Genomic DNA, 25149 nt, shown 5'->3' with positions numbered 1-25149 from the left:
GAACTAGGCAGGGTCTGATTGTTTTCAAAAAGTTACAGAGTTGATCTGGAAGAGTGCTTGACTTGTTGAAAAAACTGCTGTTTTCTGGGTAGAGTGTTGAAAGGAGGAAACATAATGATGTTCAAAGACCAACTCATCACTGGGCCTGGGCAGGCAGATGGATAGGGAAAGCCAGGGCCAGCTTACACCTTGGAGGATACCAGTAGTCACAATGGTGATTTAAAGAAACTGAATAGGGCTGCCAGAAACAATACATGACATCCAATTAAACCTAAACCTCAGATAAGCCACAGACTCTCTTTTATAGTATAAGCATATACCGTACAATATTTGGGCATATTTTACACTAAAAAATTATTTATTGCTTATCTGAAATTAAAATGTAATTGGGTATCCCATATTTTTATTTGTTAAATCTAGTCCTCCTAAATCCAAAGAAAGGCTTCTTTGCTAAAAATTCTTTTCACATTGCCTAACATTCAATTAATTAACATTTTTTGATCAGTTAAGAAGCACTGTCTTTTAAAAGATAAATATTTTGGGAGTTATATGAGTTATTCACATGTTAATGTGAATTAATTTAAAGAGACTACTTAATTCCCAATGTCTAGCTCATTTCTCTGAATCAAAGTGGGTCAGTCAGTCAGACTGAAGGGCCTGGGAGTGGTTTTTTTTTTTTTTTTTTTTTTTGCGGGAAGAAGTTGATTATGGTTGGGTAGAAACTGTTAATTTCAATGGGAGGATATCTGCAGATGAACCAGTTGTTTTTTGTTTTTTAAAAATGAACCAGTTTTAGTGGGGATTTCCTGACAGTTATCAAAGGCCAAGGAGAGACTAGAAAAAGGATGGAATGGGGCTAAGAGTATAAGGTAATAGCACCAGAGAAAGCCCACTTATTCTAGATTTTTTTTTTTCTTAAAAACAGTACTTACTTCATGAGGGAATCAGCTGTGGCCCCCCCCTTTTTTTTTCTTTCAGTGGATTATGGTAAATATTAAAATCAGTGGCAAGTAGATTTTCACAAATGGTGAAAAGATGGCAATTAAAATCACAAGACAGGTCAAGTTAACTAATTTCCCTGTGGTTTCAATGTGTGTAAACAATGATGGTTATATTAATAACATTAGTTTCCATTTTAAACAGAAATCTCAACTAGAAGGTTCTGAAAGCCCAGCTCTTGGCATGGATTATATCCGCTCCTTCACACCCTGTTTATAGTCAGATCACTAAGAACGAAACCAGTAAACCTGAACAGCCATAATAACAGGAAGAAAAATGCTCTTACACATTTGCCTGAGTCATAAACCTATAAACTTTTAAGAGATAAAGCAATTATAGTTTCCCCTCAGCCTTAGATGTGATACAATATATTCCTAGCAAAAATGAAAGGATATTAATTTGGCAGCATTTAGCTCTTCTTAAACAGAGTCTAAACCATACAGTTTCCCCAGTCACCAAAGTCCACACCCTACATTGTCTACTACCCACTGGGCATAAGATAGATGTTTTCTTACAAAATGTAGCTAATATTGTTACATGTTTACCATTGTTACAAACTCCTTTCACTTTCTATGATACCCAGAAAAGATGGACTGAACAGCTTTTCAAAATTTTTTCTGAATTGAACAACTGCTTATTAAAATTCATATTTTAAAGTGAAATCCCCCAAATAGATTCTAAATTTCAAAATATAATATTTTATATTAGTATTGCTATTCATTTCTTGTAACCAAACAATCCAAGTTTAAAATTTCATTTTCCTAAGACTTGTATATTAAAATAAATGTAATTGACCAAAATTAAATCAGACCACAGTTACATTCATTCCAATTACTAGCAAGTTACTGTACCCCAAATCTGCATGAAACAGATGTCAGAACATAATAATCTATTTTGCAGTGGGTTTATATTTTTTGCCTCCTTTTGAACAATAACATTTATGGGAAACACAGCTAAACAGCTGTCTGACTAATGGGGAAAGCTATGCAATGCACAGCTTTGCAGCAATGCACAAATGCAGTACAGACACTGCAGAGAGGCTGGAAATAAAATCACTTCTTTCGGGAGCAGCACTGCTGGCTCTCAGCTGGGATGAAACAGATTTTCTTTTCTTTTTTTAAAATTCACATAACTAATCTAACATTAATTCCCTTAAACACTGACTACATGGAAAGAAAATTGTTTGACACTTTTTAGAAACTAGAGACATAGCAGTTTTAAATATTTGTTTTCTCTCTGGTAACTGAAGTGAAGAGTCCTTACAAAGCGACTTAGATGCTACTGATTTGAATGAAGGAAAAAATGGATAAATGTACTGTATGCTTTATTTAGCTTGAGTTTCATTTTGAGGCTAGAAACAGGGTTATAAAACATCAGGGACTTAACAGCACCGATAGAGGACATGAACAAAGCTGGGGTTGACAGGCCTCTTACATGTGCAAGCATTACTCAGCATTCTGGGCATCTTTTTAACCTGCCAAATTTTGCTGGCTCTAAAGACAAGTCAAGACTCCTCTGCTACTGTTCAATTATTTTTCCCCCCACCAAAGAGGAAGGCAGAAAAGACAACTTTAGCATTAAGGAAAAAGGCAAACTGTGCAAATATCCAACAAGAACTAAATCAACTAAATCTCCTTTATCCTCTGTTTTCCCCCAACTCTCCTAGAAGTATAAGCAATATCATCCTATTCAATATTTGGGAGAACCAACACATGAGCCACACTGTGTTCAGTAAATATTTTCTTGAATGAATGAATACATGAATGAATTCAGAATCAGAGGCTGACCCAGGCCATCTGCTCAGTCCCAGGTCATTAGAAGGGCAAAGCCACTGTCCTCCCACATCTCATTCTAACATATATGTCATTGCCAAACTAAGGGAAGTCAAACATAGAGTGATAATAAAAATTTTCAGAGCTTCATTCAGATAAAAATTCTCCTTTCTACAAAATTTAAAAATGGAACATTAAAGTTTAATTAAGTGAATTTTAATTTGTGGGGAACTAAAATAATAGGGCATATTATTTATTTAATAGATACTGAACCTTGAGGATATTAATGATTTTATTCATAAAAATCACCTGGAGGAGATTTGGAAAACACAAGTCCAAGGCCACCCAAGTATTTTTGTTTCAGAGATCTGAAGTTGGGCCTGGAATCTCTTTTTAAACCACCTGTTCAGGTGATTAAGACAGGGGAGTTATACTTAATCAATGGGCATGTGTTGACAAACACTGGTATAGATGAATGAACTAGGTAAGGCATACTTTATAAATATCAAAATCAAGTATTTGATACCTAAGGAATTAAATTAATTCATGCAAGTGTCAGTTTATTGATTAGAGAGAAATCCATGGATTTATTCTGTCAACCATGAAAGTTTTGTAGTGAGATCACTGAACTCAAAGAGATATCTTGGTTCAAGTTTTGGCTCTAATTCTTAATAAACTGTGACATTATAAATAGTCTCTTGACTTCCCTCAGTTCAGTTTCATCATTTATAAAATGTAATTAATTCTTATAATAACACTCGGGGTGCTTACTCAGCCCCAGGAGTAACCAGGGCTGAAAGATGAACCTAAATGACCATGTTTGCACCCCCTGACTTTCCCATCCCTTCCAGTGGCCACAGCCTGGTAGGTGAAATGAGGACACAGATCATAGTGGAACCAATCCACAAGCTTATCTGAGCCAATAGGGTCCTCTCTCCGGAGAATGACTAGGTTGGAATGAGACTGAGTGAGTCAGAACATTAAAGGAACCTGAATGCAGTGACCCGGGGTCGAGTCTGGGAAGCGCTCTCTGGCCCTGAGCAAGCAGAGGACAGCAGCCAAAGCATAAAAGACAGAGCAGCAGAGATAAGAAGCAAGCAAGCAAATAGTGAGTAAGTGGGAGCTGTTGTGATGTGCTCTTGGCGTCTCAGTTCAGGTTAGTCTCTTCATGGCTTAGCTGTGTTTTGGTCTGTGGGATTTCCAATAAATAACCCATTTGACCTTTACTACCTTGAATGTGTTTTTATGCCTTGGAAACAAGCATTCCCTGACACCTCTCTTCCCCCCTTTAAAAATGTAAGGACACTTTGCACATAACAGATTCTTCAAATTTTAACTGTCTGACCTTGTAAAGGAGAAAATGAAGGGTCAACAAAATTAGGTGCCACAGATAGTGGAGTGACTAGCTCCAGTCAGATAGTTTGTGAAGGTTTGAGATTGAAATCTGGGTCTACTGTTCTATAGTTCAATGCTCTTGTGATAAAACCAGAAATTCAGGCAGCAGGGCTGATATTTGGTTAGAAACGTTTATTGTCACAGTATGTTTTCTCACTGAGAAACTGAGTCATCCTAACTTTTTTTAAAAGTAGACTCAAGGAATCCTTCCAGGACAAATCTTCCTCAAAAAACAGTCTAACATAATTTCAAGCACTTGAACAAGCGGCTACCCAGGATATCAGAACTCTGTGTTATAAAGAATGGAGAAAACTCATGACCAGGAAAAAAGCAGCCATTGTTACTATACCCTCAACATTTTAAAAGAAAGAAAAGAATGGCACATGGAGAATGCCTGATTTCAAGGAGATTGTATCCGGATGGATCTGTTAGAAGGGGTTACCTGTAAATGGAGTCTCTGTGCCGCTTAAGGAATCGAGTATTGAAAGTGTCCTTTTACATGACCAATTTAGACCTTGCAGAATATCTGCCAGAATAAGTTTTTGTGTAGGTGATACTAAGTTGTGCCCAGAATATTCAATTGAGCCAAATTTATCTTCCACATATAGTCACAGTTTTATACATTATTATATAATTTTTTGGCAGAAATAAGAAACATTCAGAATGTTTTGCACTTCAAAATTTAAAAAATCCTAGTATAAAAATATCTAGTGTTTTAGATGTTACAAAGTAGGTCCAAATGCAGAAAGTAAGTTGCATGTGATAAAAATACCAGAAATTTCTAATTAGTTGGCATAGACATACAGTTGACCCGTAACTGCAGCCTTGAGATTGGAAGAAGATTGTCTCTTGGCAGGAAAGCTATGACAAACCTACAGAGTGTGTTAAAAACCAAAGACATCACTTTGCTGACACAGATCAAGGCTAAGGTGTTTTCAGTAGTCATGTATGGATATGAAAGCAGGACCATAAATAAGGCAGAGTGCTGAAGAATTAATGCTTTCGAACTGCTGTGCTGGAGAAGACTCTTGAGAGTCTCTTGGACTGCAACAAGATCAAACCAATCAATCTTAAAAGAAATCAACCCTGAATACTCATTGAAAGAACTGATGCTTAAGCTGAAGGTCCAATGCTTTGGTTACCTGATACGAACAGCCAACTCATTCGGAAAGACCCTGATGCTCTGAAAGATAGAAGGCAGGAGGAGAAGAGGGCAACAGAGAATAAAATGGTTGGATGGCATCACAAATTCAATGGACATGAACTTGGGCAATCTCTGGGAGATGGTGAGGGACAGGGAAGCCTGGAGTGCTGTAGTCTATGGAGTTGCAAAGAGTTGGACACGACTCAGTGGCTGAACAACAACAGACATACAGTTGCAGACATATGGTAGAATGGAATTTAACAGCAACAAGAGATCACTAAATATCAATCAATCAATGAATCAACCAAAGAAACTATAAAACTACAACCAAGCTCCGTTACATGCTAGATGATCCAGGGATAGCAGAGATTTCCAGGGTGTCCCCTTCATTAACTTTCCTGTGTAGACAATGGGGTCTATTTATGTAACCCATGACCCTCCATGCTTCCCCTTTAGCTAGTTAATGGAAGAAGCACAAAGTTAAGTTCAGAACCAAGTAGAAGTCATATCTTTTCTGGGTTTTGGAACATCAAATTCACCACTCCTTTTAGCTTGTTTAGTCTTTATTATTTTGATTTATACTGTATTTGATTTTTTAAGTCAGATCAAATCACTTTTGGAAGAAAAAAGAAAAATCATGAAGTTCTCTTGCTACAGTTTATGCCCAGTGCCAGTGATTTATCTTTTTACAGAGATTTAAAAAGATCCAATTACATACTCTCCTTGCGACAAACCTACATACATTTGAAAACAATAGCACCTCTCCCTTCAGTGCTCTCTTTTCCAAACTGAAAAATTTTCTATCTTTTAAGGCCCTATAATGGATACTATGTAATTATTTGCATTGTTCACCTGGTCCTTTCCAATTTCTTCCCAAATTCATTGAGCTGCTCAGAGACTCTAAAGGAATAATAGTAATTAAAAATAGTATAAAGATAATTCCTGGGTTAGGAAGACCCCCTGGAGAAGGAAACGGCAACCCACTCCAGTATTCTTGCCTGGGAAATCCCATGGACAGAAGGGCCTGATGGGCTACAGTCCACGGGGTCTCAAAAAGTAGGTCATGACTCAGCAACCGAACAGCAACTGCAACTGAACAATAATAAAAGGTGATTCCTAACTTTTGCATACATTTTCTTTACAAATTGTTTCAGTAATAGGGTATCTGTATTCACTTAGCCTATATCTGCACAAATCAATTTGACATTATAAAAAGGTTGAAACAATAACATCAATCTTTACATATAAAAACATCCTATGATCCTCTTCCTACTATTAATCAGAAACGAATACTTACTGACTTCTTGTTAAACGTAAGGGTCTTGATTCCACCAACTTGTGATTAGTTTTCCCAACAGCTTATGATTTGTATGCTTAATAGTTTGTTCTGGATTCAAAAGCTAACCTTGGTTGAACTTTAGAGTCTGTCAGCTTCAAAAAGTTTCAAATTTATCCTGTGTTCTATTCTTGAATCCCTCAGAGCTATTAATATGATTTATTATACACCATTTATACTCTCCCAATTTCAACACTGAGGTCAGTGAAAAGTTATTAAACAGTAATAATCTCTGGGTTGATTTCAATAGTGTAATTAATATATTTCTCCGTGAAATCATGAAATCATTGTTAACCATATTGAATCACTTGAACACTTAACAATTAATTTTAAATTAAACTAAATTAATAAACAAATAATTTCAAGAAATCAGGCTCAGAGTTATTCTAGAGATTCTAAAATCTGTAATGCCCACTCTGGCTTTTGATTCATGCTGAATACATGCCATGTACACATTCATATCATAATCTCTTTCAATTATCTAATTATATACATGATAGTACTTAACAAAATATAAATTCTTTCATAGATGCCTTTTTTGAAAAAGTGTATTGTTACTCTCAACAGACACTGAAATTGCAACTTCTTTCTTTTAGTGGTCCTTCATAATTCTTACATGAAAGTTGGGAATTAATAATAAAAGATCATAAAAAAAAGATCAAGTACAGATATATGAAAGCATCCCCAAAGCACAGATAAGTGATATTTATTATTTTTGTCTTACTCAACATGACTTTTTACTTTGTCACAAAGGAAATTAAATTGGTCAGACACAATCTCTTTTCACAGGCTTTAATTGTTTTTATCTGTGTTATTCTAGGAGACTATCAATTTCAATATATGTATGATTTTTATGTTTTATTTTCTCATTTTTTTAGGCTACCTCAAGATATTGAGTTCAGATAAAGGTCCTAAAATTCTTTAATCATTTTTCTGAAACATCTCAAATGTGTCCTTACACGGAATTTGCAAAATGCTGTATGCATTCACCATTTCTGCTGGAAATCTAAAAATATTGTACACTTTTTCTCTTTTTCTTTACAAGTTTATAAATATATGGTAATTATACCTTGTTTTAATTTGTAAGTTCCTTCTTTCCCTTTTTACCTAGATGTGTGTGTGTGTGTGTACACATGGCTCAGGCCACTTAGTTGCTCAGTCATGTTGGACTGTTTGAGACCCTTTAGACTGTAGCCCTCCAGACTTTTCTGTCCATGGGATTTTTCAAACAAGAATACTGGAGTGGGTTGCCATTTCCTTCTCCAGGGATCTTCCCAACCTAGGAATCAAACCCACATTTCCTGGGTCTCTGGTCTCCTGCATTTCAGGCTCAGCTCCTGCTGAACCATCCAGGAAAGTCCTTCTTACCTTGATGAGAATGCCTTATTCTGTGTATCTCCACCTCTAGTTCATCTTCTAGTCCCTATTAATTTGATCTTTCCAAATGCTAGGGTTTAAAACATCTGTTTTAAATAGGAATCTATTTTTTAAAATTTATATTTGAGGTTAGGCCTGGCGTGCTGCAATTCATGGGGTCGCAAAGAGTCGGACATGACTGAGTGACTGAACTGAACTGAGACTTCAATTTGAAGCAAAAGATATGAAAAGATATTTGGAATGTTCAAAAGCCTATGTTTTCAACTCGAATTCAGGTTAAGTTCTAGATGTTCGGAGAATTGGAAAACTTATATCCAGATACATGGAGTACCCATATTTCTTGAGAATCGTTATATATGTATTTGAGAAGAAAATAATCTAAATAATGCAGATTGCACATAAATATTTCTAAAAATAACTCCATGTTATGTTGCTTAGCATATGTTCAAGCTGGTTTTAGAAAAGGCAGAGAAACCAGAGATCAAATTGCCAACATCCGATGGATCATTGAAAAAGCAAGAGAGTTCCAGAAAAACATCTATTTCTGCTTTACTGACTATGCCAAAGCCTTTGACTGTGTGGATCACAATGAACTGTGGAAAATTCTGAAAGACATGGGCATACCAAACCACCTGACCTGCCTCTTGAGAAACCTGTATGCAGGTCAGGAAGCAACAGTTAGAACTGAACATGGAACAACAGACTGGTTCCAAATAGGGAAAGGAGTACGTCAAGGCTGTATATTGTCACCCTGCTTGTTTTACTTATATGCAGAGTACATCATGAGAAACGCTGGTCTGGAAGAAGCACAAGCTGGAATCAAGATTGCTGGGAGAAATATCAATAACCTCAGATATGCAGATGACACCACCCTTATGGCAGAAAGTGAAGAGGAACTTTTTAGCCTCTTGATGAAATTGAAAGAGGAGAGTGAAAAAGTTGGCTTAAAGCTTAACATTCAGAAAAGTAAGATCATGGCATCTGGTCCCATCACCTCATGGGAAATAGATGGGGAGACAGTGGAAAGAATGTCAGACTTTATTTTTTTGGGCTCCAAAATCACTGCAGATGGTGACTGCAGCCATGAAATTAAAAGAGGCTTGCTCCTTGGAAGGAAAGTTATGACCAACCTAGACAGCATATTAAAAAGCAGAGACATTACTTTGCCAACAAAGGTCCGTCTAGTCAAGGCTATGGTTTTTCCAGTGGTCATGTATGGATGTGAGTTGGACTGTGAGGAAAGCTGAGTGCTGAAGAATAGATGCTTTTGAACTGTGGTGTTGGAGAAGACTCTTGAGAGTCCCTTGGACTGCAAGGAGATCCAACCAGTCCATCCTAAAGGAGATCAGTCCTGGGTGTTCATTGGAAGGACTGATGTTGAAGCTGAAACTCCAATACTTTGGCCATCTGATGTGAAGAGCTGGCTCATTGGAAAAGACCTTAATGCTGCGAAAGATTGAGGGCAGGAGAAGAGGACAACAGAGAATGAGATGGTTGGATGGCATCATCGACTTGATGGATGTGGGTTTGGGTGGACTCCAGGATTTGGTGATGGACAGGGAGGCCTGGTGTGCTTCAGTTCATGCAGAGTTGGACATGACCGAGTAACTGAACTGACCTGATGCTGCTTAGATTATTTTCTTCTCAAATGAATATTTAAGGATTTTTAAGAAACATATATATATGTATATGTGTGGGTGTGCACTGAGATTAATAGTAGAAAATTGCATCTTTTAAGTTAGTAATATGAATGTGAGATTTGTAAATCTGTTACTGATTAAAGTTACTTGAAAAAAGAATCTTATTTTTCTTTATTGTAAGAACTGATAGCTAAATTTATATGCTGAATATTAAAATTATTTGCCAAACAAACATCTTTCCTACTTCTATATTTTAGAATACTGACATTTCAAAAGATTTATACTGGCACATTACATAAAATAGTAACGAAACTGTATTATATTAATATTCAAAATGAGAATGACTACTTCCCTAAATAGCAATTTGGCGGGCCAATCTTTAATTTGGCATATATGCTCAAAGTGAAGAAAATATTGACTGAAATTTAGAACAATGATACAAATAAGAAATATTTGAGCTTTAAGAAGTACAACAAATGGTGAAATAATCTTATTGGATTTAACTAGTGTTTTTGAAAAAAAAAGAAAACATAACCTCACTTTAAGACTTAAGAGTTGTACTATACTTTTGTATAACTTTGCTAATTTAAAGACAAAATTTGACAATAGTTTAAATCTCTCTCTTCTATTTCTTTGGCCAAAATAATCAATTCCTACAAAATCTATTATATGGATAACTCAATATGAAACCAAGTACACCATGTGAGGAAATAGGTCACACGTCTCCAATTCTTTCCTAGGGATGTGTGTGCTCAGTCACTAAGTCATGTTCAAGTTTTTGCAACCCCAAAGGCTGCAGCCTGCCAGGCTCCTCTGTCCATGGGATTCTCCAGGCAAGAATACTGGAGTGGGTTGCCATTTCCTCTTCCAGGGGATCTTCCCAACCCAGGGATCGAAGCTGGGTCTCCTGCATCGCAGGCAGATTCTTTACCAACTGAGCCATCTGGGAAGCCCCTAGAGATAGTTTTAAAAATGCAATATCCCAGAATAACTAGTACAATATTCTATATAATATTTTACTTGTTCTTTTCTAATATGTCAGCTCCAATTCTTTAAAAATTATATCAGGGTAATAACTATATAATATCATTCAGTTCAGTTCAGTTGCTCAGTCGTGTCTGACTCTTTGCGACCCCATGAATCGCAGCACACCAGGCCTCCCTGTCCATCACCAACTCCCGGAGTTTACTCACACTCACGTCCATCGAGTCAGTGATGCCATCCAGCCATCTCATCCTCTGTTGTCCCCTTCTCCTCCTGCCCCCAATCCCTCCCAGCATCAGGGTCTTTTCCAATGCGTCAACTCTTTGCATGAGGTGGCCAAAGTATTGGAGTTTCAGCTTCAGCATCAGTCCTTCCAATGAACACTCATGACCTATTAATTTACATTAATTACATTGATTTAATTATATAATTATATATTATATATATAATTTGTATAATTATATTATCCGGATTATAATCCTTTGAGAAATACACAAATACAGGAAATGTAGAAATTTTTCTATAATTTCTATGTAGAAATTAGGATTCTTTACCACTGAGCCAGCAGGGACGCCCGGGATAGTGTTAAACCTTTATCACTCTAAACTGAGGAACTGGAAAAATCAATAATATTAACTGAGCAAAAGATTTTATAGCAATAGGTACCAATTGGGGATCCAATCAAGTGATAGAAACCACATGTAAATTTAAATAGGAAGACTTTAATATGAAGGATTATTAAGTTATTATAGCTTAGTAAATAAAAAGACGTAAGAAAAATCTAAAGGGCTGAGGGAAGAAGGAAAAAAAAGAAAAGTCTAGGGCTGAGGGAGAGCATAGAAAGCAAGACAGAGGAGTGTTGCCCTTCTTCAGGCGGTGTTTCAGAGCTTATCGGAGAAGGGGAAGCTGAAGCCTTTTTCTGTGCAGCAGCATAGTTTGCGGGGGTGTTCAGGCCAGTGCTGGGTCACAATTGTCAGGCAAGCAGGAACAACACTTCAGAACGCAGTTCCCCAAGTCTGGTTATTAACAATGGGCCCTCGGGAGGAGTGTGGCAATCTGTTTGCGTCAAGGAGCAAGAGGTGTCTGTGTTAGGAGGGCTGTGGCCAAGCGGCCACTGGGCCCTTACCTGGGTTCTGAAGTCACCACGGGCTGCCCCAACCAGGCTGTGGCAGAATATCACTACGTGTCCCCACACACACATCTCTAATAGACAGTGCAGAGGAGCAAGTGAAAGCAAACTAGAGCCGGGAGAGCAGCCCCTTCCTTCAGCAATGTTCCTTTCAGTAGCCTCTACTGACAAAGCTCCCCTGACAAAAGGTTTCCCTGGTGGCTCAGATAGTAAAGAACATGCCTGCAATGTGGGAGACCTGGGTTTGATCCCTGGGTTCGGAAGATGCCCTGGAGAAGGGTATTGGCTACCCTCTTCCAGGATTCTCTGTCCTGGAGAATCCCATGGACAGAGGAGCCTAGCAGACTATAGTTCATGGCGTTCCAAAGAGTCAGCTATGGATGAGTTGACTAACACTTTCACTGACAAAGAACTAATGCTTAAAAACCCCTATAGCTGTCTAGGTTCCAAATGGTGAACTTAGAACTGAGAGATGACAAATTGATAACTGGCATGACATGTACAATGATTATTATTCATAATTATTGTTTTCACAGGTGATACTTCTTGATAGCTACATATATTTCATTTATATTCATCAATCAGATACTTAATGCTTATTTTTTTGTAATCACCTTAACCACTTTTATAGGCCAATGGAGAGCTAAATTTGCTGTCACATAGACTGTTAATCTCTTATCCACTGGCGCATCTCCAAAATAAATAGCAAGTCATCTTTAAATTCCCACAAGCATTTATCTGCAATTCTCATGTTACTTGCCAACTTTTACCTCTTATTATATTTACTTGTGAATGTCTTATTTTCTGTCTTAATACATAAACACCTTGGGAATAGCATCCATCTTTGCATTTTTCACTATAACATGCAAAGTGCATACTTGTGAAAGGCACACAATAGTTTCTGCATTAATCAATAAAATATTATACTTGGAATAACAATGCCATCTCCCAAGAGTGAGAGATACAGCACAATAGTTAAAAATTCAAAACCTATAGCAAAAATAAAAGCCTAAAACACAGAACATTTATTTTCAGATCATTTTATAGTAAAAGGTCTCATAAAGTGACCATATAGTTTCCTTAATATTTAAACATCTGATATTTATAAAGTACCAAAGACTTTTATTCTGATTCATTCTTGAATAAGAAGAGAATATTACTTTGATAAAATTTTTTATCAATTTAGCTAATCAATTTTTTGATTAGCAATTAATAGGACACTGGCCAATTGATTTTTGAAAAAGACCCCAAGGCAATTTGATGGGGAAAGAATTAATTTTTTTCAACATTTGGTGCTGGAAAAACTAGACACCCACATGCAAAAGGAAGAATTTGGGACCATGTATAACACCACACAAAAATTAATTCAAGATGAATCGTAGATATAAATGTTCAAACTAAAACAATAAAAGTGTTTGAGATATACGAGTAATTCCTCATGATCTTAGGTGAGGTAATGATTTCTTAGGTATAACACCAAAAGCACAAGCAATCAAAGAAAAAAGTTGGTAAATTGTACTGCATAAAAAATGATTTGCAGTTCAAAAGGCAACATCAAGAAAATAAATATGAGCCAAAGAATAGGAGAAATCATTTACAAATTACATAGCAGATCAGGAATTATATGCAGAATATCTTTAGAAACCTCTTACAAGTCAATAATAAAAAGAAAAAAACCCAGTGTAAAAATAAGCACAGGATTTGGATAGACATTTGCTCAAAGAAGATACACGAATCAATAAGCACATCAAAAGATGTTCAGTAATCATTATCTATGAGGGAAATGCAAATCAAAATCACAACGAGATACCATATCACATCTACTAGAATGGATATAATACGAAAGATAAAAACAAGTGGTGTTGAGGATGTAGAAACACTGGAACCCTCGTATATTGCTGGCAGGAATATAAAATGGTACAGACATTTTGGAGAACACTTTGGTAGATATTGTATGACCTAGTAATTTCACCCCAAAGCAAGAAAGGGAAATGCAAACATATACACATACAAAAACCTGTACAGAAATATTCAGAGCAGTCTTGTCATAATAGCCAAAAGGTAGAAACTTCCCAAATGTCCATTAACCAGTGAGTGAATAAACAAATATGGTATATGCATACAATGAAATATTACTGAGCAATTAAAAATAATAGTACTGATACATGCTGCAACATGGATGAACCTCAGAGATATAATGTTAAGTGAAAGAAACAAGACACAGAAAACAACATAATGTATTATTCAAATTCATATGAAATGTCTAGAAAATGCAAATGTATGGAGACAGAAACTAAATGGTGTTTGCCTAGGACTGACAATAGAAGTGGGGAGTGAATACAAATGTGCATTAGGTTTCTTTTTGGCTCAATGGAAGTGTTCTAAAATTAAGTTGTAGTAATGGTTGCACAACTCTATACTAAATACTGAATTATAAAAGAAACTCATGCCACAATGATAATCACGTAAACAGTGATAATTATTGACTCCCTTTCTTTTCTGTTTATGAATCAGAATGCCTTGATCATTTCTTCATGCTTTACTCCTCTAAAGGAATTCAATAATTTTATAGAAATAATAACTGTAATATTTGAATTATTACTGTATTTCTTTACATAATTTTCTTTTTGCCTAAAGTCAAAAGTGATTATTCCTCATAGAATGTCTACTAATAACCTTTGGTGTTACTTTGGGCATTACAATAGAGAAAAATCTTTGTTCCAAATTTAAATTGAAATTTTGAATCCAAAATTATGACTAGTCAAGGCACAGCACTGCATTTGCATTGAAATAGCATACATAAATAAGAATATTGATTTTATTAAGATCAGTAATGCTGAGGCTTAGAGATGGTATGCAATATATTCAGAACCTCAAAGAAGCAATGAATTCTATGTTTTTAAAATATTTTTTATATAGCCAGCTTATATTTCTTAGAATTCAAGTACTTAAAAGATGGTATCTTGAAACCTAGTATTATACATAGTAGACTCTCAACACATATTTGTAAAGTGAGTGAATAATTAGTGGATGAATGACAGAAAATAATTTCTTGCTGACCAACTTCCTGACTGCTCTACTCCAAGGCCCAGTAACTATGAATGCTAAAACGTTTAGTATTTATAATGTTTAGACAGTGTTATTGGTCAATATTTCCTGCATTTGTCTATCAGACTGAGCAATCAGTATAAATGTTCATCATAAATATGATATGGACTCAACTTACTATAATTTTAAATAATTCTAGATAGTCATATATAACATTACATTTTATATGCCAACCATTTCACTTTTTTTGTTAGTGTTTTGATTTTGGTTAAGGAGTTTTTGGCTTCAAGATGGCTTGAACTTTGGCCACCTGATGTGAAGAGCTGACTCATTTAAAAAGACCCTGATGCTGGGAAAGATTGAAGGCAGGAGGAGAAGGGGACGGCAGAGGATGAGATGGTTGGATGGCATCAGACTCAATGGACATGAGTTTGAGTAAACTCCGGGAGCTGGTGATGGACAGGGAGGCCTGGCGTGCTGCAGTCCATGGGGTCTCAAAGAGTCAGACACAACTGAGCAACTGAACTGAACTGATGGCTTGAACTAAGAAAGTCAATAGAAGAGGTTTCAGGGTTGGTTCATTCAATAATTTCACCTAAGAAGCAAAGCTCTGTTCAAGCCTCTATTCTACCACCTTCAGCGATGGTTGAGTAAGGTGGTCTGCAGCAGTGAAAGGTGTTACATCCAGAGAGGCAACACCAAAGGAAAAATATCATCTTTTCTTGTGGCTTTTTCTTAGGAGAGCAGTGAGTTTTTCTAGAAGCCCCATGGTAGACATTCTATATTTCATTAGTTAGTATGGGATAATGAGTCTATTGCTAAATCAATCATTGACAATGGGAATGAGGTCACCCCTAGGCTAATTAGCCCACTCCTAGAACTGGGTGGAGAATTGAGACAGACTAGTTTTTCATGATCCTTCAATGTCCTGAGGAGGGTGGTCCCTACACAGGATCAGAGTTATGCTAAGAAAGAAGGTGACTACTTGTCTACTGTTTAGTTGCTAAGTCGTGTCTGACTCTTTATGACCCCATGGATTGTAGCCCACCAGGATGCTTTGTCTGTGGGATTTCCCAGACAAGAATACTGGAGCGGGTTCCCATTTTCTTTTCCAAGGGGTCTTCCCAACCGAGAAATTGAACCCAAGACTCCTGTTTTGGTAGGCAGATTCTTGACCACTGTGCTACCAGGGAAGCCACTTGCCTATTACCACTACCAAATTCAGGAGAAGAAAGAAAATTTTCTCAGGTCATTTTGACTGACCTTGAAAATAACAACCTCTTTCAAAGCTCTGATGTATAGATTATGCTCTGAGAATTAGATGTATACACTGATATTACTAGAGGGTACAAATTACTAAACTTTAAGACAAAATGAAAACAAATTGTTTTTAACACTGTAATGTTACCCTGGTTTGGGGATCTAATGTGATTCTTACACATCATGGAGGATATGAATTATCCTCTCTTAGATAACATTGTTAGGCAGGAAGTTAGCCATGAGCAAGAAGAGGTGGCTACATGAGCTAAACATCCAATGGCCGCCTAATCCTACCAAGCTACTTACCAACCCTGCCCAACATAGCCCCCAACAGTACTCCAAAATAGTCAGGGGATCAGAAAAACCCTCCACTGGCTGACGATAGGGATTTTCCCCACTCTGGCACATGTGCACACCTCCACTATCATGTACTTAGGTAAACTCTGGCAGCCATTGGGCTCATTAACTGTTCATAAATATCCCATGAGTAGATACATCTAATTATAGTAGACTGAAATATGTGAAGGATGTGTACAGGAGAGCCTCTTATTATATAACCTCAGTCAATGGACCCCATGGATTATGTAAATAAGCTTGCCTTAAAAACTCTACACCTCAGCCCTCCAGGGTCATTGCTTCCCTTGACCTGGCCCACCTCTCTTTTGAGATGTTCCTTTGTCCTTTATCTTCAATAAATTCTCTTGCAACAGGTAAGACCTCAGAGTCTTCTTTGCATCCTTACCAAGAACCAAGGCTAATAGGAGGAGGGGTCTCAACCAGACTCTCTGCTAACAATATCAAACCTATAACTACATATAATTGAAGGGCTTCCCACATGGTGCTAGTGGGAAAGAATCTGCCTGCCAATGAAGGAGAAATAAGAGACGCAGTACACTGGCAGGAAGATAATAATCATAAAAGCATGAACCTCCCAAGGGAGCTGCAGGAATACTGAAATGTATTCAGGTACCTCAAAATAAAACAGTATTAAATTGGTGGATTTGAAAGTGGATTAGATTAAGGTACTATCCAGGCTTCCTCAGTGGCTCAGTGGTAAAGAATCCGCCTGCAATGTAGGAGACACAGGAGTTGAGGGTTGGATCCCTGACTCAAGAAGCTCCCCTGGAGGAGGAAAAGGCAACCCACTCCAGTATTCTTGCCTGGAAAATCCCATGGACAGAGGAGCCTTGCGGGCTATAGTCCATGGGATCTCAAAGAGTTGGACATGACTGAAGCAACTTAGCATGCACACATAGTTGAAGGATAAATGAGAACTGTAAAATGATTACCATTTCCTTACTTCCCTTTCAAGTCTCACATTATTCAATATACTTGTTAAAGACATATTTTAATGGGAATTCTATATCTCTTTAAAACTATATCTGAATATCTAAGAAGAGTATTATATGCTACTGGAAGGTGGTAGAAAAAGCAAACAGTTAGTGCAATAGTTTTTGTGTAGTTGTTCCATGTTAATATTTAAGTTATTTTGTATCTATTTCTGAAAGTAAGGAAAAATTTGAGGAAATGAACACAAGAGGAAATATTCTGAATAAATTGTGAGAGGAGTGAATAAGAATAGTGAACCAACCTATTTCAAGCTCTACTCTCAGCGGGGACCCGGAAGAACCACAGGTGAAAGCTAAGGAGCTTACTGCATGAAACCATGCGCCTCGAATTGTTTGCCCCACATGTAAGTGTCGGTTGACTGAACTTCCATCGTGTGTGCACTACACAGGCAATGTGGGAATTCTGGGTTTTGGCTCTGCTTTATCCAACAAAAGATCTGATGATTATTAATAGAACTCTAAAATGCTTGATATTTTTAATGTGTTAGTTAAGTTTACCTCAAAAGCAAGTATCCAATTATAAAGAAACAACATTTCCATAACTATTGGAATAATGAAATAAAAGTAAAACTCTGTGATGGAATACTACGGAGCCATTAAAATGATCTTTTTAAAAAATTTCAGCCAGCAAGAAAAAAAAATTGAAGATATAATACCTGATAGATAAAAAGTTGCAAACACCATAGGAATCCTAAGAAACAACGACCAAAATTTCCCCCAAAACAACAAAAATTAAAATTATTTAGAGAAAAATATCACAGTGTCAAAAGCAATATCTTATTATTCTTGTGGGCAAAAAAAATCACCCAAAAGGTTTTAAGATATTGATATTATAGTCTTTATACTTTTTAAATATTCTAAGTTTTCTATTATAGCTATTACTAATTTTTATAACTAAGAGAGGATAATCCTTGGATAATATTTTTAAAAATTTGACTCAAGCAAAAGACAAAATACAACTCCAACAGATTAAATGGGAAGTAACGAAATTTCTCTGAATTAAATCAAGTCATTTTTAACTAAAGTTAACAATAAGAAAAAAAAATTCAGTTACTTTGAAAAACAGTGTTTAACAACAGCACACATGGACTCTGTGATAGGAGTTTGGCATTTGCACAAAAATATTAAGATTATTATGTGCTTAAGTACAGTTTTACCAATAAATGTATTTATGAAAATATTATGTAAAGCATAGAATTGTTAGGTAATAAAGGTTTCCCTGAAATGTTTTTGTTTTGTTTCATTTTCCAGGTTCCTGTGTCCATAGGATTTCCTGGCAAGAATACTGTAGTGGGTTGCCATTTCCTACTCCAGGGGATCTTCTTGGCCCAGGAATTAAACCTGCTTCTCCTGTGTCTCCTGCATTGCGGGCAGGTTCTTTATTGCTGAGGTAGGGTGTGTGTGTGTGTGTGTGTGTGTGTGTGCCGTTTCTCAGTTGTGTTCACCCTTTGCGACCCCATGGACTATAGTCTACCAGGCTTCTCTTCTCCATGGAATTCTTTAGGCAAGAATACTGGAGCGGGTTGCCATTTTCCTCCTCTAGGGGATCTTCCCCACCCAGGAATTGAACCTGTGTCTCTTGTGTCTCCTGCATCGAGAGGCAGATTGGGATTTTTTTTTTTACCACTAACACCACCTGGGAAACCCCTATTGAGTACTTAGTGAAAGTGAAGTCGCTCAGTCCTGTCCAGCTCTTTGCAGCCTCATGGACTGTAGCCTACCAGGCTCCTCCGTCCATGGGATTCTCCAGGCAAGAGTACTGGAGTGGGTTGCCATTTCCTTCTCCAGGGGATCTTCCCAACCCAGGGCTCGAACCCAGGTCTCCCGCATTGCAGGCAGACGCTTTAACCTCTGAGCCACCGGGGTAGCCCATTGAGTACTTAGATGCCCCCAAGTGAACTAGAGAGTGGTGATGATCCTGTTCCATCAGAGAACAGGCTGAAATGTGTTGTAGGGAAGGTACAGCACATAAGGAAGCCAGGAAATAAGCACAGTGAAGTGCAGTTGATGCTATGACAGAAGTCTGTTCAGGCGCAGCCACAGCACAGAAAGGAAATGAGGCATTCTTGAGGCAGAAGAGATCGTGGCTTTTCAGGCAGATAACGCAGCAGCAGCAAAGGCCAGGAGACGAAAACAGTTCAGATACTCACAGAAATGCCGCCTATCTAGGGAGCTCATGGTAGGTAGATAGACCATAGAGAAGAGACAAACCTCAACAGCTCACGGGAGCCAGTCATCCTGAATAAATTGTTCTTTTATCCCCGGATGTCACTAATACTTTTAAAGCGAGGAGACTTGATATGCCTGTTAGAAACGTTACTAGTGTGGAGGGGAGAGAGGTTCTAGGCAGGAAAGGTGCATATATGAAAAAAGACCGGTAGAAAAATTTTACATTGTTTTAGTTGAGAGAAGTTGAAAATCCAAATAAGAGTATCAGAATATTTATCTTTTATAATCTCTGGTTTGCTTTGCAACACTTCTTACATTTATTAGAACTTATGGAGTTAAACTGATGATATGTGTAGCTCATATCACAGTAATGGAAAACACACTAGTGTAATATGATAAATATTTTCCTTATTCAGCGTAACTTCCAGGACTCAGTTACCTGCATTATAATAGTTTCAACTAAGACATGCCCATAATGTAAAAGACATAAATGTATTTACCATAGAAGAAGAACTATCAAATTCATCCTTGTCATATAAACTTTTGATCTCAGGACCTCTTTGTGTTGTTAATATTATTGAGGACCTTCAAAAGCTTTTGTTTATATTGGTTTTATACTAACATTTTACTATATTAGAAATTAAAAGAGAGAAATCATGAAAAAATTATTTTATAAATATCAGTAAGAAACAATAACATGTTAAAATAATATTTTAGGTGAAAAATAATCATAGCTCTAAAAGAAAAAAATCAACTGAGTTTTTAAAATTTTATTTACTTTGAAAATTTATTTTAATTATTTTGTCTTATTTTATAAATTTTCAAATCTCTTTAATATTTGGCTTAATGTCTAGATTCTTAAATCTGCTTCTGCATTCCATCTATTATACCTTACATTTTGGATGATGAAAATCTGGCCTCACATGCATATGGAGTTTAAATTTTTCAACAGCCTTTTCAATATACATTTAATATATTGAACATATATTAAAAAGCAGACACACACTACTTTGCTGACAAAGGTCCATCTAGTCAAAGCTATAGTTTTCCAGTAGTCATGTGTGCATGTGAGAGCTGGACCATAAAGAAGGCTGAGCACTGAAGAATTTATAATTTTGAATTGTGGTGCTAAAGAAGACTCTTGAGAATCCCTTGGACAGCAAGATCAAACTAGTCCATCCTAAAGGAAATCAACTCTGAATATTCATTGGAAGGACTGATGCTAAAGCTCAAGCTCCAATACTTTGGCCACCTGATGTGAAGAACTGACTCCTTGGAAAAGACCCTGATGCTAGGAAAGATAGAAGGCAGGAGAAGGGGATGAGAGAGGATGAGATGGTTGGATGGATCACTGATTCAATGGACATGAGTATGAGCAAGCTCTGGGAGATGGTGAAGGAAGGGAAGCCTGGCATGCTGTAGTCCATGGGGTAGCAAAGAGTTGGACATGACTGAGCGACTTAACATTGACAATATATATTTCAATACATATTCAATAATAGAGTCTTAGAAATAGTCTTCTTTGAAAGTCTAGCAAACTAGACAAATAGAATCTGAAGATGTATCAATAAACTTGTATTGTGCTACATTAAAATCTGTTGGTTTATCTTGCGCTTTGAATGGATCAATATCTGTGTGTGATTTTGTATCATTATCCACTGCTCATTTGTAAAATATTGCTTGACTGAATTATGCAGATCTTTGAAATGTGAACACCATCATTCATCACATCAGAAAATTCTTTGTTTTGAGAATCTGTTGAACTTATGGTGGAGATACAAGTTTTCCAAAATTCCAATCTTTTTCTCAAATGTTCAAATGCTGTCCTTGGTAACAAATATAGTTTATTTTTTCTTGCAATGACAGGCTCATTTCACTCAATTTCAAAAAGTCATCTGCCAGATATCCAAGTCTAAATAACCACAATTTGTCAGTCATTCTTTCAAGTAAAAATGGTGTTCCATAGAAAAGCAGCTAATTCAGCTTGCAACTCAAAGTAATTGCACAAGTGTTTTATTTATTTATTTTTTTGAGTCAACCATCATCACACTTTTGTTTGTGGAAACTATTTTGTATGCATACTTCCCATTTCAGCACACAGAACATTAAAAAAAAAACAGGTGCACTTAGTTATGTGTCTAGATGAAACAGAATTAATACTTTTTCCTGCCTCATCAAAGATATTTTTGCAGTAAATCTGGATTTTAATTTTACTAATATATTTACTTACTTATTTTTACTGGGGGTGAATGGTGGTGAAGACTACAGTGACCACAAGTACAGTTTGGTGCCACTCTTTTGATAATTGTTAAGGCTAGGAGTTTTAATTACTTTTGACCCTAAGTGCAATAGTCAATACAGTGAAAAACGCAAAAAAAAATGTTCTTTTATTATTTAAAATACTTTTGCCCTGAGGGACCCCCTAAAAGGTTTCAAGAGAACTCAAGGAGGTCTGTGGGCTACATTTTGAAAATAACTGAAGTCATGTTAACAATTTGATAAGACTTACATGGGGGCTCACTGTTAAAATGGCTCATTATGTTGACCTCACAAACAGAGGATAAAAGTCACAGTGACCCTTGAGACAGACCAAATGCCCAAATGACATTCTGTTTTCCTGCTGGCACCTACTTTCTCAAGGCTACGAGACCACTGGATGCCAGATATCTGGCTACGTGACTGCAGGACTCAGCTACAAGCTAAAAATTAACCATCTCTTCAGAGAATTTTTCACTGGCGGGGTATAAGAAAGACCCTGTCAGAAAGAGCATGCTGGTTCTCCTTAAGGGCTAGTCACCTCGTTTCCTTCTAATAAATTTCCTTTTCTTTGCCTGACTGCCCAGCTCACTCTCTCTTTCTCTGCACTTGCTTTACACAATTTTTCCATTTTTTGGATTACATTCTATATGTATTAAAGGGGCTTCCCAGGTGGTGCCAGTAATAAGAATCTGCCGTCTGATGCAGGAGATGTAAGAGACGTGGGTTCAATCCCTGGGCTGGGAAGATCCCCTGGAGGGGGGCATGGCAACCCACTCCAGTATTCTTGCCTGGAGAATTGCGTGGACAGAGGAGCCTAGCGGGCTATAGTCCATAGGGTCACAAAGAGTTGGACATGACTAAAGTGACTTAGCATGCATGCACACATCAAAAGCTCTGAACAAACTGAGAATACAACTGTGGAAATATTTTCACATAATCCACGAGTGGAAGGAGAGTTAAAAATGAAATGCAAAATTCAAGGGTAAAACAAAATGCCTAGGAATAAAAAAAAAAAGAAGATTGCTCACTTCAGCATCAAGTATACTAAAACTGGACTGATACAGAGAAGATTAGCATCACCCCTTTGCAAGGCGACACACGAATTTGTGAAGGGTTCCATATTTTTACACATGAAAAGATGCTCAACAGCACTAATTATTAGAGAGAGGCAAATCAAAACTAAAATGAGTTATCACCTTACACCAGTCAAAATGGCCATCAAAAAAAATCTACAAACAATAAATGCTGGAGAGGGTGTTGAGAAAAGAGAACACTCTTGCACTGTTGGTGGAAATGTAAATTAGTATAGCCACTCTGGAGAACAGTGTGGAGGTTCTTTAAAAAACTAAAAATGGAACTATCATATGACCCAGAAATCCCACTACTAGGGATATAACCAGAGAAAATCTATAATTCAAAAAGATACATGAACCCCAATGTTCATTGCAGCACTATTTACAATAGCTAGGGCATGCAAACAACCTAAACGTCCATCAACAGCGAAATGCATAAAGAAGTTGTAATACATACATAAAATGGAATATTACTCAGCCACAGAATGGAATGAAATTGGGTCAATTGTAGAGACACAGATAAACCTAGAGACTGTCATATAGAATGAAATAAGTCAGAAAAAAAATATTGTATAACACATATGTGAAATCTAGAAAGATGGTATTGATGATCTTATTTGCAAAATAGAAATAGATACACAGACATAGAGAACAAATTCATGGACATCAGGGAGGGAAATGGAGTGGGATGAACTGAGAGATTGGGATTGACAAACTGCTCTGTAACAAAGGTAACTAATCAGGAAACACTACTGCTCAGGGAACCCCCAATGCTCTGCGGTGACTTAAATGAGTGGTGGTGGTTTAGTCGCTAAATTGTGTCTGACTCTTGTGACCCCATGGATTGTAACCTGCCAGGCTTCTCTGTCCATGGGATTTTCCAGGCAAGAATACTAGAGTGGGTTGCCATTTCCTTCGCCAGGGGATCTTCCTGACCCAGGGATCGAACCTGCATCTTCTGCATGACAGGCAGATTCTTCACTGCTAAACTACCAGGGAAGACCTAAATGAGAAGGAAAAGAAATCCAAAAAAGTGGGAATATATGTATAGCTGATTCACTTTGCTGTACAGTAGAAAAACATACAACATTGTAAAGCAACTATATTCCAATAAAAATTAGTTTAAAACAATAAGAAAAAAAAAAAAACTGAGAGTAAGGCGAGTAAGTTTTGGCTCCAGAGAAAAGAGAACTGAGCTGAGATTCCATTTTTTGTCATCTTATAGAAAGAGATATATGGAGATCACCCTCTTCTGTTCTTTTCTTACTGATTTCTATTTAACTTAACTATGTTCAAACTTCCTTTTTCAAATTTCTTCAAAGGAAACTCTTGCCTTCATTCATATAAGTTGATGATCTATAATTCTCTAAATGCCTTAAACATTGGTGTGCAATCTTCCAGACTCCTCAAATCACCTGAAACCTGAAACTCCAAGGCCCAAGCAGTACAGACATTATGGTACTCTAGACCTGAAACCAGCCTGTTGCCTCTTTGGTTTTGTACCAATACACTGACAGACATAGCCCAAAATATCTGGCCTTTGTAAATGGCATATCACATTCCAGGGTAATATCAAAACTGCTGCCTGAGAGCATTTGTCAAGTATCAAGGTAGCTCTTTCCAGGATTTTCAAATCCACTGAATTTCTTAGATGGAGATATTTTATGTGACAGAATTCTTAGTTTTTCCTCCTCTTTGAGTATTAACTTAGAAACACAGAACTCTAGTTTCTTTTTATTCAATATTAATCTTTAATTTTTAATTATTAATATTTGCTTTAAAAGTCTAGATACTGTTATCTAAGACTTGTCATTAACTATCTGTTCCTCTTCACACATAATCCTCCCACAATATCTTCAACATAAATAATTCCACATCTCCAAATGCAACAAATACAACAAATGCAACAAATTACTTTCAGTGCTCCATCCTGCCACCTCTGGCTCAATAGTATAAACTGCTTGTTTAATCTTGCCATCATTGGATTTGGTAATGATGCTAACCTTATAACTTGATTCTTCCCAATTTGATGAGTTTTATTCTAAGCGGCTTAGAATTTATATATTAATACCTATCAGTATTTAGAAATTTTTGTTGTTTGTCATTCTCAATCTGAGGGCAGTTCTTACTAAAATAACCCAGTGCAAACAGTAGATGCTCCATGAATGTAAGACATCTTTTCCCAAAGTTTGCTGAATTCTACCGGGAGAAGTTA

The 25149-nt window shown here is 36.8% G+C and overlaps 1 protein-coding gene and 1 non-coding gene across 5 annotated transcripts in view; one reads left to right on the top strand and one right to left on the bottom strand.

Moving 5' to 3' along the window:
* The window catches only part of LOC110125212 (sodium channel protein type 1 subunit alpha), a 137881-nt gene that overhangs the window by 104716 nt on the left and 8016 nt on the right, over positions 1-25149 (bottom strand). The window lies entirely within an intron of this gene.
* On the top strand, positions 22882-22987 carry LOC139038098 (U6 spliceosomal RNA). The gene has a single exon (XR_011491045.1). It is a non-coding gene; the product is annotated as a U6 spliceosomal RNA (small nuclear RNA).

The sequence above is a fragment of the Odocoileus virginianus genome, chromosome 13 (genome assembly GCF_023699985.2).
Source record: "Odocoileus virginianus isolate 20LAN1187 ecotype Illinois chromosome 13, Ovbor_1.2, whole genome shotgun sequence".
Taxonomy (NCBI): Eukaryota; Metazoa; Chordata; class Mammalia; order Artiodactyla; family Cervidae; genus Odocoileus; species Odocoileus virginianus.
The sequence above is the reverse complement of the archived record's forward strand: the minus strand, read 5'-3'. Positions and strand labels throughout refer to the sequence as shown.